At 39.0% G+C, this 14,822-nt stretch overlaps 1 protein-coding gene across 1 annotated transcript in view; it reads right to left on the bottom strand.

Annotated features, from left to right (window-relative positions):
- The window catches only part of LOC110217399 (transmembrane protease serine 11C-like), a 109,825-nt gene that overhangs the window by 4,355 nt on the left and 90,648 nt on the right, over window positions 1–14,822 (bottom strand). The window lies entirely within an intron of this gene.

Genomic DNA, 14,822 nt, shown 5'->3' with positions numbered 1-14,822 from the left:
CTGCAGGAAGCCTTTCTTAATCCCTCTTATTTTTAGAGCCTTTCTTCTGTTGATTGTTTTCATTTTATCTTGTATATAGCTTGTTTGCACAGTCTTTTACATATTGTTTCCTCCATTACATTGTGAGCTCCTTAAGGGAGCTTTTTGCCCTTCTTTGTATCTGCAGTGCTTAGCACAATTCTTGGCATGTAGAAGTTGCCTAATCAATGTTTATTGACTGATTGACTATAGGTTGGGGTTGAATGTACCAAAAAATTGTGGGACATAGGGAAGATATGTAGTGACAAGGGTCGTTCTAGCTGGTAGGCTACAGGACTGAATACCTGTGTAATGGGGATAGGACATCTTGACCAATTTTAGGGAATATCTATTGATGTGGATGTCAGGACAAGAGTGCCATACTTGAACTACTATATTCAAATGCTTCCTGGCAATATGATGTTCAATGACCTATTTTTGTCACTTTGGATACATATTGAGTGGGCTATTTATCATTTAACTTTCTCAGATGGTCATCAACCCTGCTATATGAGTACTGGGGGAAAAACATGAATGGTAAGTTTATATAGAAGGGTATATTCTGGCTAGATGATTGGAGTGGCTTATTTTAACAAAATTCTTCCTAGTTATCCTGAATAGTTTGATGTATATTGGTGATACTATAGCAGAGTTAATTAAGTTTGTGCTTTCTGTCTGTCTGACTGAGTGTAATATGCTATAGAAGGTGAATCCTTACACAAAGGGCATGAATGTTGTAGGCCAGAAGTGTGAGAAAAATTGGGTCCCTTGGTTATAGATGATATTAGAGGGTAGGCTGGAGAGCTGCAAAATTTTCTTCAGAAATAGGTGGGTTGTGTTGGCTGTTGTGGGGGATCCAACATGGGAGAGAAAGTTAGGTAACTCAGTGAGGATATCTACTACCAAGATGGTATCACATCCCTTAAAAGGGGGCTAAGTAAATGATGAAAGCTGCTATTATTGCTACCCACTGATGGATGACAGCCAGCAGGCATTCTGAATACCCCCAGTGGGTTTTGGCCTAAAACATTTTCATTCCTTGGAAGCATATTATGCTCACCAGAAGTTATGGGCAACTTTGTGCATTACGTTGAATAGTTTTCTAAGGCCTGCCCCTGGGTTATTGTAAAAGAAATATACCATGGATCGTTGAGTTTCACCTAAATATAAGCAGAAGGGCAGAAAACCTTTAAGATTGGCCTTACATTGGGTTTAGGCATCATGTCTAATTGAAGAATGAACAACTAGGCCTGTGTATATAGGTATCCTATGTTTCTGCCTGAAGATTGATTTTAATAGTGCCCAGGGAGTTTTAGTGGCAAAATTTTTTGTCCATAGATGGTACTATATCAAGGTGATTATTCTATAAAGTGTCAAAATGATATGTGTGTGTATGTATATATATATATATATATATATATATATATATATGTGTATCTACATATATGTGTATATACACACACACACCTACATATGCATACACACACACACACACACACACACACACATATACACACACTCTGTGTCCAGGAAAGTGAATGATGATGAAGTTGAAACAATGGGAAAATAATGCCTAGCAGATTTGAAGTTGAATCAGCTCCTGGGATTTATGAGCTGTGTAGACAGAGGTTGAAGGGCAATACCTTTCCTTGAAGTTGTGTTTCCGTGACTCAAATAGTTAGTGAGTAGTTCAACAACATTTATTAAGGCCATACTATGTGTCAGGCACTATGCTCAGGTATTGGAAATACAAAGACAGGCAAAAATGGTCTCTGTTCTTCTATTGTAGGAGGCAACATGTAAACATCTATGTACAAACAAGGTGTGTACGTATGTATACATAAATAGTAACTTGGAGGTAATCTCGGAAGAAAGGCACTAGCATTAATGGGGATCAGGAAAGGCTTCTTCCAGATGGTGGCATTTTAACTGAGAGTCGAAGGAAGAGAGAGAAGCTAGGAAGCAGAGATCAGAAAGGAGAGACTTCCAGGCATGTGGGCCAGCCATAGACAATGCACAGAGCTGGGAGGTGGAGTGTTTTGTGTGAGGAAAAGCAAAGAGAGGCTTATATCACTGGATCATATGGTTTGTAAAGAGGAGAAAAGTGTGAGAAGACTGGAGAAGTAGGAAGGGGCCAGGTTATAAAGGGTTTTCAAAGCCAAACAGAGCATTTTATATTTGATCCTGGAGGTTATTAGGAACCACTGGAATTTGCTGGGAGGAGGGGTTGTGTGTGTGTGTATGTGTGTGTGTGTGTGTGTGTGTGTGTGTGTGTGTGTGTGTGTGTATATGACATGGTCAGACCTGCATCTTAGGAAGATCAATTTGACAGTTAGGTGTGGGGTAGTGTATAGTGGGGAGAGACTTGAAGCAGGGAGACCAATCAAAAGGCTAGTGCAATAGTCTAGGCATGAGGGGATGAGGGCTTGAACCAGGGGTGGTGGCAATGTCAGAGAAGAGAAGAGGGCACTTATGAAAGATATTACCAAGGTAGAATCAACAGGATTTGGTGGAAGAGAGAGTATGGAGTCAAGTATGACACCTAGGTTTTGAGCCTGGGTGGCTGGGGAGGATACTGATGCCCTACAAAGTAATAGGGAAGTTTGGAAGAGGAAAGTGGCTAGACAGGTAGGAGGTGAAGCAGGAGAGAGCAGTGTCATGAAAACCTAGAGAGAAGAGAGCATCAAAGGGAAGAGGGTGATCAACGGTGTTAAAGTCTGCAGAAAGGTCAAGAAGGATGGGATGAGAATTGAAAAAAGACCGCTAGATCCAAATCAAATAAGAGACACTGGCAACTTTGGAGAGATCAATTTTCAGTTGAATGATGACTTTAGAAAGCCAGGTTTCAGAGAATTAAGAAGAGAGCGAGAGGAAATGAAGTGGAGGCATTGTTTATAGATGTTTTTCACAGAGAATTTAGCCATGAAAGGGAGAAGTGCTATAATATGATAGATAGTAGGCATGAACAGATCAAGTGAGGATCCTTAAGGATGGGAGAGACATGGGAATGTTTTTAGACAGCCATGAAGCTGCCAGGAAGACAGTGAGGGATTGAAGATTAGAAGTAGACTAGGGATGATAGAGGCTACAGTCTGCTGGAAGAGACAGGATAGAACGGAATCCCTTATGCATATAGAGGGAGTTGCCTTGGCAAAGAGGAGGGCCAGTTCTTCATGTGAGATAGGTGATGGAGGAGATAGTGGCAGAAGGCATCTGAGTGATATGAAATGAGGAGATAAAGAAAAGAGGGAGCTCTTGGTGAATTACTAATTCAATTCAATTATTTTTATTCAGTGAAATATGAAGCAAGATTCTCAGCTGAAAGGGTAGAGGGAGGGGGAATTATGGAAGGTTTGAGGAGGGATGAAAAGGCATAGAATAGTTGCTATGCTGAGTGGCATAGTGAATCAGGGAGGCACAAAAAAATCTTGATTCAGGAAGGGCTCAATTGAAATTGTATAACATAAATTTGTAGTAGACCCAGATAGCATGGTTTATGATTTTCTCCAGCGTTGTTCAGTAGCATGTGAATAATGGCTAAGGTAGGGTAGGGTAGGAACAGTCTAAAGCTAGGACGTGGTAGGAAAAGATTGGTAATAAGATTAAGGGGCAAGGGACTAGGTAGTAGAGGATAGTATAGAGTTGAACTTGTTCACCAAGGGGTCAAGATGGAAAAGGGAAGAATGTGTATCTAGAGTAGGAGTGATGGTTTAGAAAGTACTGGGAGGTGGGAGGGATTGGGGGTCTGAGAGTGAAGAATTGGGTTGAGCTGTGAGGCAAAGGGAAAGATGGAACAATAAGAGATTATGATGAGATAAAGGAATTTCAGAGTTCGTGAACATGGAAATGGAAAACTTGTGGGTGATGACAAGATCAAGGGTATAATCATCTCTTTTTATGTCTGTGTGAATTTTTCCAAATTGTTTTCCAGAATGGTTTGTCTAATTTGTATCACAGTCACAGCCCTTCCTACATTGACTATTGAGATCTCATTTTTAAGCCATATAGATTAGTTTAACTGCTATTGCAATGTTGCAAAAAATACTGCAATAATTGCAATCAATCTGTTGCTAAGACCTGTCAATTTTACCTTTGTTAAAATCTCATACATCTGACACTACCACCATACTGGTGTAGGCCCTCATCCCTCATGCCTGAACTATTGCCATAGGCTATTGGTTGGTCTCCTTGCCACAAGTCCCTCTCCACTCTAGTCTATCCTCCACTCAGCTATGATCATGTAATACTTGCTCCACCCCCAACTCAATAAACTCTAGTGGCCCCCTATCACTTCTAGGATCAAATATAAAATCCTTTTTGGTGTTCAAAGCTCTTCATGACCTGGCCTCCCCTGTTACCTTTCTAGTCTTCTTACACCTTACACTCCTCCACCCCCAGGTACTCTGTGATCTACTGATACCAACGTCCTTGCTGTTCCTTACAAAAGAAACTCTGTCTCTTGATTCTGTGAATTTTCTTTGGCAGTCCTTTATGCTTGGAAATCTCTCTCTCTTCATTTCTTCCTGCTGTTCTTCCTTGGCTTCCTTCAAGTCTCAGCTAAAATCTTACCTCCAACAGGAAGTCTTTCCTGATCCCCTTTAGTTCCCTCTGCTCATTACGTCCAATTTATATTGTATATGGTTTGTATGTTGTCTTCCCCATTATACTGTAAGTTCTGTAACAGCAGGAACTATCTTTTGCCTTTATTTACGTCCTTAAAACTTAGCCCAGTGCCTGGTGCATGATAGGGGCTTAGTTAATGTTTATTGATTGCTCACTAGGGCTCATTAATGCTTTAATCGATAGATAATAATGCATATTGATTGTTTTGCTATTCATGGAATATCTAAGGTATTTTAAAATATTTGTTAAGTAGAATAAATATTTCTCTTTGTCTTTTTGTTCATATTATTAATTTTTTTTTTTTTGCATTTCCCCCCTACAGAATACTTAATAGGAAGCTTCAGTCTATGTTCTAGTAAGTTTACAAAACCAGTCAAGTCAGGATGAAATTGAGCTCTTAGTGTATTGTAAAATATGCTGAATTGTCAGTTTTTTGCAAGAAATAATGGCTTTCAGAATTGTCCTTGAATGATGTTGTTATTATCTAATCCTGGTTCAGCTCGCTTCACATCAATTCAGACAAGTCATCTCTTTCTTCATTTGTTACAGCAGGATAGTATTCTATTAAATGAATATAGCATAATTTATTCAGCCGTTCCCAAGTTGATGGGACCCTCTTAGTTAAGTTGAAGACTATCTTTTTCACACAACTAGGTAGCCTGTTAATTATATTCTATTTGTTTGCATTGCTTTCTATTTTTCTTCTGTCCGTTATCCACCTGCTTCTAGGGATGGGAAACAGGAAGTAGTCTCAGCAGACACCATTCAAATAAAACAATGTTAAACTAGATCTGACTAAGACACTATATCGCCTGACTCTGGGAAATGATTGTCCCCATCCCCCCTGGCTTGGGATTCTTTCTCTTCTCATCTCTGCTTCCTTGCTTCCCTGGCTTTCTTCAAGTCTTAGCTTCTGCAACAAGCCTTTTCTGATTACTCTTAGAGCTGGTGCCTTTCCCCTGTTGATTATTATCCTGTATTTATCTTGTTTGTACATAATTTTTTGCAAGTTGCCTTTTTCATTAGAATGTGAGATCCTTCAGAGCAGGGATGGTTTTTGGCTTTTTTTTGTATCTGCAGCACTTAGCACAATGCCTTGCACATAGTAGGCACTTAATAAATGCTTATTGGCTTGATTTAGCTTGACACAGCTTTATCATCACTTATTTCCCCATCTTAATATGTGGGAGCACTGCAGCAGTCAACCCACAGCCACAAACTTAGACAGACAAAGGCACTCATGAGCACCTCCTACATACCATAGTGACAGGGGAATGAAAATTGCCTCCAAAACCGCTATTGTGCTCCTGTCACTATAGTCACGTGCCTCCCAGAGTCCACCAGTCCTTCCCCCAACAAACATTACTTATTGACCACAACTTTCTTGCTGCTTCACCTTTCTATTGCCATGTTATTCTCTTTATATCAACCTTTCTCACTATTAAAAAATAACTAATCTGGGGCAGCTAGTGGCGCAGTAGACAGAGCACTGGCCTTAGAGTCAGGAGGACCTGAGTTTAAATCTGGCCTCAGACATTTGATGCTTACTAGCTGTGTGACCTTGGGCAAGTCACTTAACCCCACTGCCTAGCCCTCCCACCAAAAAACCCCCCACACAAATAATAACTAGTCTCTGTCTCTGTTAAAACTTGTGTATCTGCCTTCTTTCTACTTTATAGGGCTACTTAATGTCTATGATCAATTCCTCACCAACTGATGAGAAACAGAAGTCTAGAGAAGTTAAGTGATTTACCTAAGGTAACTTAGGTAATAAATAGTACAGTCAATATTTGAACCTAGCTCCTTTCCAGATTCCAAATCCAGCACTTTCCCCATAATACATGATGCCTTTCCACCATTTGAGAAGCTAAAAGAGACCTTTTAGCTTCTTAATGTCCTGGCATTCCATTAAATTACAGCATTCAATGCAAGGCAAGCAATGGATAGCCTGAGTGTAACCATGTAAAACTAAATAACCTAGAGGAAGACCTTTTACAAGGTAATTGGTCCTCTAAGCAGAACTTTTTGGATAAGATGGACAAAAATTACATTGGATGTGTAAACTTGCCTGGGTTATGGTCTTCACTGTTATTTTTGTCAATGAGATCAAGGATCCACTGAATTATTGGAGTATATTAAGGCAAGTAGGGACAGTGTGGCATAAATAGAGGAAGACTTTGAAGATAGGTAGACCTTAGTTTCCTCCTTTGAAATATGGAAGTTGAACTACTTGACCTTTATGGTACCTGTTTTCCAGATATAAATCTGTGATTCTATTATCCTCATGTACTAATACCCAAGATTAACCTAGTTTAAGCAAACTAAAACTTGGAAAACGTGTTTTATCATCTATAAAATGAGGTTGGATGAGAGGATCTGTAAGGGTCTTTCTAATGCTAAAATTCTATGATTCTATGGATCCTAGAAAAAACAATCTTTATGAAATATTGGAAAATTCTAGGAGCACCAGAAACTCTGAGCTGAAAGGAGTGACCCTTGACGATATGGGCAGTGGCTCTATTAATCAACTGTTGGTATATTGGGGTCACATGGAACCTTGCTAAAACCTTCCCTTCAGCAAGAATATTGAGTTGATTGCAGCCCTTGGCATGGGTGCCGTTAAAGCTTTAGTGCCAGCATAATTGGTGTAGTCTAAGATTTTTATTTTTTCTGTTAGAGCATAAGGAATGTTTCTAGCTTTCAGTTGAATTGGTGCACAGGTAAGGTCAAGAGAAAATGACTTTCATTTCTCATTTTAAGTTAATTTTAATCAGAGAACACCCTAGTAGGAGAGGCAGTCAGTCTCCTATAATGGATATTGTTTAGGATGCTGAGTCAGGAAGACAGGGATTCACATCCTGCCTCAAACACTTACTAGCTGGGTGACCCAGGGCAAAGTCATTTAGTCTTTCTAGACTTCAGTTTTCTCATCTGTAAAATGACCTCTAAGGTCCCTTCCAACTCTAAATCTATGATTCTGTTTTTCTAGTAAATTTATTGTCCTCAGAGAACACCACAGTAAATTTTTGGTTGTCATGCTATTCTAACAGTAGGACTGCCCAAGGCAATGATCCCTAGTGATGTGAATCAGTCCTTTCAAAAGACTTTTATACTACCCTTCCCTTTGAGATGAGGAGTAGAAATTTTTCTATGAGTTGTAGTCAGCAATGTTGAAAAGGACATCACTGTAATATTGAAGAAAGAATAGTGACTTCAACAACTTTGGCAATTACTCCTGTGAGAAAATATTAGGCTAGGTTGCTTTACTCATACTACAATGGGAATTGATTTCACTGACTGGGAAGACCTTTAGACATGGACTCAACAGAAAGCTTGGTATGTATGCTGCCTCTGGTGGTTATAAGCTGTGTCCCTGTGAGCATGTATAAAGCACTTTGCAAACCCTAAAATATTATATGTGACAGATATCATTGTTAATCCAATGTGGCATGGTGGATAGAAAGTTGACCCCCAAACCAGGGAGGCCTAGGTTCAAGTCTTGCCCCTGGCACATAATGGCTCAGTGACTTTGGGCAAGCTCCTTAAACTCTCAGGGCTCAATGCAACTCTCTAAGATTCTAAGCTGCAGAGACGTTGCTTTCCTGCATTATTAAGGGAGTTTTATTACTTGGGAGTTTTCTATATGAATGAAGTCAAGTTCCAGCTCTTGTTTCCCCATCAGTTTTATTTATTTGTTTCATTTCACTCCATTTATTTATTTATCTGTCCATTTATTTGTTTATTTATTTTTAGGCATTTGGGGTTAAGTGACTTGCCCAGGGTCACACAGCTAGTAAGTGTCAAGTGTTTGGTCTGAGGCTGGATTTGAACTGAGGTCCTCCTGACTTCAGGGCTGGTGCTCTATCCACTGTGCCACCTCGCTGCCCCTCCCTATCATTTTTGACATAACATGTATGACTATTGTCTTAAGCATGTACATATCTGAAGAATCTCTCAATATGATTGAACTCAAAGACTTTCTTGGGATGTTAACCAAGTGGTATGTACTGGGTCTGTTATGTGTACAGTTCCTTGCCTTATTATTTATTTAATAAATATTTGATGAATTGAATAGAAATTTTTTAGATGGATTTTTGAATAATATACTCTTCCCATGTGGCCCTTCTTTCAGAATATGAACTTCCTCGCCTTCAATGTAAGTAGAACCACAGTGTAACTCTCTATAGCCTGAGTGGGAGTTGATATGTCTCATATGTGGATTTTAAAATGTGTATCTTCTTTGTTTCACTGACCCCATTGGCAAGAGTTTTCTCAGTCTCTGTGTTATGGACATCATTTATATTACCAGTTACTGTTTTTTTCAGAAGCACCTATTCATTCTCTACCTCTCCAAATCATACAAATTTAGAGCTGGAAGGAATGATAGATATCATCTAGTGCAATTATCTTCATTTTACAAGGTAACAAGTAGTAAGCAGCAGCCCTGGGATTTGAACCCATGCCCTCTTACTCCAAAGCCAGTACTCTTTCTGTTATCCCAGACACTTGCCTCACTAACATGTAACGTGGCTTGAGTCCCAGTAAGCTATAAAAAAGGCAGCACATCCACTGCTAGTTGGTCCTTATGAGACTAATAAAGTGGTTGTCTTCTTAGCCTTGACAGCACAGACAGACAAATAGTATCTTTCAGAATCCCCAGTGAGTCAGATCAACAATATGAGGTTTCCCTAAGGACACAGATAAGGCAGAACTGTTGAAAAGCCAGGGGGGAGCCCTATACCTTGTTTGAAGGACATGAACTCATATATCAGGGAGATGCAAATGGACATCTGACACCTACAAGGAAGATGCCCAGAGATGTATAAATTCACAGGGCACTACTTTGACAAAGAGTCTGTAGATTCAGTGCGTAATTACTGGAAGAACCCAGCAAGGCAGTAGTCAGACACTTCAGGCACAATAACTAACAGTGAGGAAACCTTCAAATTTTTACTTGTAGGACAGTTACTTACTAAGTAGTAGTTATCATATTTAATCAATATAACTGAATTGTGGTATTCTGTTTGCCATCTAGAGCTATTTCTGCTTATAATAGTATCTCAGATATTGATAATTTCTGTCACTTTCTAATGTTCCTAGTTAGAATTTTATTTATTTAAAAATTTCTACTCCTCATCTCAAAGGGAAGGGTGGCATAAAAGTCTTTTGAAAGGACTGGTTCACATCATTAGGAATCATTGCCTTGGGCAGTCCTACTGTTAGAATAGCATGGTATATATATATATATAATGTCCGTGGTTTAAAATTGGTTCAATTAAGGAGGGTCACTGCAGAGGTTACATTTGGAACTTCCAAGAAACTCTACAACATATCATCCATGAAACATCCTAAACTTTAGTGCTGAAGACTAATTGTAGTGCAGCTTTCCAACAAAAAGTACAGTTATTCCTTCCACATTGTGACTTTCCTCATCATCGTTTTGATATATCCTGGGTTAGCACAAGAAAGTAAGTGAGGATATTTTGGGAGTTTTGCAGAAGGTGCAGATGACACACAGAGGCCAACAGATGATACAGAAAAAGTTTAGAAATTCAGAAATGCATGAAATATATGTATAGTATGGTATATCAACCCAAATTTTACAATAGGGTACTGTAGACAACCCATAGAAGAAAAAGAAAAAATACAGACTTTTTCACTGGTACAAAGGGAGGACCAAAAAATTTTACGTGGATTTTCCAGATTGTGGGAGTTCTGTGCCCCTAAATCCCATGATGTAGAAGGGATAACTGTAGTGCTTTTATCAAACTATTGGTTGCATTTTAAAAATTAAAATCTCTAAACAATGATGGATGGTGTTAGTTGAATGTACGGTTTCAGTAATCTTGCAATTTCCTTTTTTGATGAAGCAAAAGTGGCAAGGAATCTTATTATGGCTAAAGTTTGGTCCCCATAAATTCTGAAGAGTCAAAAAAGCCTACAGAACATCAGATTTGGAAAGGAACTCAAAGGTCATCTAGTGCCAGATATACCTGAATGGGAATCTCTTCTACATAATTCTTCTCAAATGGCCACACTTTGCAGGCTCTTCTTGAGAGTAGACAATTCCATTTTTTTGGATAGCTCTAAAGCTTTTTTTCTTACATCCAGCCTAAATCTCTGCAACTTTCATCCCCTAATTGCTGTTTTTACCCTACTATTCTGCATTCAGGGGTAAGCTGAATAAAACTGATCTTTTTTTTTTTTGTATGATGTCTTTTTAAATACTTGAGCTTTTTCTCAATTCTCATTCTCTAGAGTCTAGACCTTTCTGCAGCCTTTGACACTGTTGTTCACTCTCTTTTCCGTAATACTCTCTTCTCTCTAGCTTTTCAGGATGCCACTCTTTTCTGACCCTTCTCCTACCTGTCTGCTCCTTCTCACTCTTCTTTCCTGGATCCTCACACAGATCATGCTGTTTAACCATAGGTGGGTCTCAAGATGGGCTCTCTACTCTCTCTCTACTCACTCACTTGGGGATCTCATCAGCTCCCAAGAATTTAATTACAGCCTCTATGCTGACGATTCTCAAATCTACCTATTTTGCTCTAGCTTTCTGCTGACCTCTGATCTTGCATCTCCAACTGTCTTTCAGACACCTAAAATATGATGTCCAATGGACATCTTAAGCTGAACATGTCCAAAACAGAATTTATCTTTCCCCCTAAAATTCCCCCATCCTACCTTTCCTATTATTATGGAGGGCAACACCATCTTCCCAGATCCTCAGGTGGGCAATCTAGCTGTCATCCTCATCTCCTCACTATTTCTCATCCCCCCATATCCAATCTGTTGCCAAGGCCTGTTGATTTCACTTTTGCAACATCTCTTGAATACATTCCCTTCTTTCCTCTGATAGTGCCACCACCCTGGTGAAGGCCCTCATCTCCTCACACCTGGACTATTGCAATAGCCTACTGAAGGGTTTGCCTGTCTCAAGTCTCAGGTCTCCCTCCCTGGTCCAATGCATCCTCCATTCAGCCACCAAAGTGATTTTCCTAAAGCCATTTCAACCATGTCATTTTGGCCATGTCAACTCCCACCCCCCAATCAATTCCAGTGACTCTCAATTCCCTCCAGGATTTAATAAAAAAATTTCCTATTTGGCATTCAAAGCCCTTCATAACCTAACCCCCTTCTACTTCCTGAACCTTCTTACACCTTACTCCTTACTATGACCCCTTTAATCCAGTGGTACTGGTCGGGAATGTTACATGTCTAGAATGATACATGTCTGAAATGTTCTCCCTTCTCATACCCATCTACTGGATTCCCTGGCTTCCTTTAAGTCTCAACTAAAATCTCAATTTCTACAGAAACATTTCTTAACCTCTCTTAATTTTAGTGCCTTCCTTTTCTTATTTGCTCCCTATTTATACTGCATATATTTATTTGTACACCTTTATTTGCTTGTTGTCTCATTCATTAGTGAGCTACTTGAAGGCATGGACCATCTTTTGCCTCTTTTTGTATTGCCAGAACTTAGAACACAGTGCCTGGTACATAGTAGGTGCTTAATAAATATTTATTGACTGACTGACTTGAGCTATCAGGTCCCTCCTAAGTATTCTTTTCTCTAGGCTAAACATCCCTAGTTCTTTTATTCTGTTGTTGTATGACATGGTCTTCAGTCCCTTCATCAACTTGGTTATCTTCCTTTGGGTGAGTGCCAGCTCGTCATTGTTGTTTCTAAAATATATATGTTAGAACAAAGCATGATATCTGACCAGAGCAGCAGAGTATAACAGGATCCTCCCTTCCCTTTCTAGACACTTTACTTTTCTTAAAGTATCCTACTTATCAATTTAGCTTTTTTCCTGAAATGTTCAAGAACCCCAGATTTTTTTTTTTTTACATGAACTTTTTCTTTTGTTATGTGTGCTTTATCCTTTACTTGTTTAGGTGATTTCTCAGTTCAGTGGAAAGACCACTGGGCAGTCAGAGGACTCACTTCAAATCTTGTCTCTAATGTTTACTACCTATGTGACTTAACAGGTCATGTCACACCAACCTCATTTACTTTTCTGATGGGCTAATTATACTGGCAGATCAGGAGAGTGCTATAACCAGTTTACCTAGAATTTAGCAAGATGTTTGACCAAGTCTCAGATGATTTTTTTGTGAACAAGACGAAGAGATGCAGTCATTCATTATCAGCTAGATGTAAACTTGGAAGGAGGTCTCTAGTGGAGTGTTCTGGACATCTGTGCTTGACTCTGTGCTGTTTAACATTTTATCAGTGTCTTGTTTAGCAGGTAACACAAAGCTTAGAGGGGTAGTTAACACACTGGATGAGAGGGTAGGTGTTCAAAATAGGTCTTGACAGGCTAGAACATAAAGCTTAATCAAGTAAGATAAAATTTAATAGGAACATATGTAATGTCTTATATTTGGAGTAAAAAACCCAACTTCTTGGGTAGCTGGCATGGTGGGATAATACCATGTCTGAAAAAAGATGTGTAGATTTTAGTGGACTGCAAGCTCAATGTGAGTCAGAAGTATGATATGTGCCATTAAAAACCTACTGTACTCTTATGTTGTATTGAAAAGAATAGTGTCCAGAACTAAGGAGTTTATTTCCTTCTGTGTTCTGTCCTGGTCAGTCGACATCCACATTTTAGGAAGGACATTGATAAATTGGGGGCTATTGAGAGGATGATGACTAGAATGGTGATGAGTCTTGAGTTCATGTCATTGGAAGATCAGTTGAAAGAACTATGTATGTTTAGTCTGGAGAAGAGAATACTTGAGGGGAGGGAGACACTTGAAAATCATCTCCAGGTTTTTGAATCACTGTCATATGGAAGAGCCAAGAGTAATTGGTGAAAATAGCATAAACGTAAAAGTAGACTTGATGTAAGGGAAAAAAAAAACTTTAACAACTAGAATTATTTAAAAGTGGAATAGGCTACCTTGGAAAGTAATGAGTCCCTCTTCACTTGGGAATCTCCATGCAAAAGATAGATTGACTACTTGTCCAGTATGTGGTAGAAGATATTCTTGTGCAAATATGGGTTGGATTGTTTGATCTTTGTGGTCCTTCTTAACACTGAAAGGTCTATAATTTCTATTCTGAAACTCCTACCTTCCATGAGCAACAATGAAGAAAATATTACCCACTTTTCTAAAATCTTCAATTCCTCACTCAACACTTTATAATCCTTAGCATTGTATTCTGAGTTCCTTATGTTGGTACCATTTGTCCCTATGTCAATCACCAAGACAAGGGAAGTATTTTTCAGTTTTGACAAGCTTTGGATGGCTCTGTCATGTTATAGACGTGCTTGCTCCAGCTGATAGATACATAGATAGCCCTATACCTCTCAGCAGGGAGTCGTTAACCTTCACTATTAGTCTTTCTTTTCTTTTTTTTTTTTAATCATTCCTGGATGACTTCTCTCCTGATGGTATCTATATTCTCATAATCACTTCTTGGACCACAAGAATTTATTTTCTCCTGGCTGTTGGGAGTGCTGGGGAGGCAAGGAGTGGCCCAGCTCTGCCTTCTAATATTAGCAAACTCTTTCCAAAGCCCCTAAAAATGACAAGAGTGTTATTCTTAATGCATAACTTGACATGTTTAATGTTCCTTTTTCTCTCCTTTCTTTTTGTTGTCTTCTCTTATTGTCTAGAAAACATGGTAGGATTTCCCTCTACTTTTTTGTCTACCTCTTTACATCCTTTTTATTTTTTGTTTCTTATCTGAATCAACTACTTTTTCTTCCTTCCTTCCTTCCTTCCTTCCTTCCTTCCTTCCTTCCTTCCTTCCTTCCTTCCTTCCTTCCTTCCTTCCTTCCTTCCTTCCTTCCTTCCTTCCTTCCTTCCTTCTCTTTGACTTTTATAGCCCTTCACAACATGGCCCTAATTTACTTTTCCAGTCTTATTACACATTACTCCCTTTCACACATTTTACAATCAACTTAAATCTAGTCTTCTTACTATTTTTCAAACAGGATGCTTCATTGCCCAACTCTATGACTTTTCATCAGTTGTCCTCCCCCCTCTCTCCATTCCTGAAATGCACTCATTCCTTACCCCTGCCTCTTAGAATCCCTAGTTTATTTAAAGATTTAGTTCAAGCACTACCTTCTCTGTATGATATCTTTTTCTCAGAATTAACTTTGTATTTATTTTGTGTGTACACACACATATACATACATACATACATACATATACACTAC

The sequence above is a fragment of the Phascolarctos cinereus genome, unplaced genomic scaffold (assembly GCF_003287225.1).
Source record: "Phascolarctos cinereus isolate Bilbo 61053 unplaced genomic scaffold, phaCin_HiC Scaffold_9;HRSCAF=440, whole genome shotgun sequence".
NCBI classification, from domain to species: domain Eukaryota; kingdom Metazoa; phylum Chordata; class Mammalia; order Diprotodontia; family Phascolarctidae; genus Phascolarctos; species Phascolarctos cinereus.
This window is presented reverse-complemented; position numbering and strand designations above follow the sequence as displayed.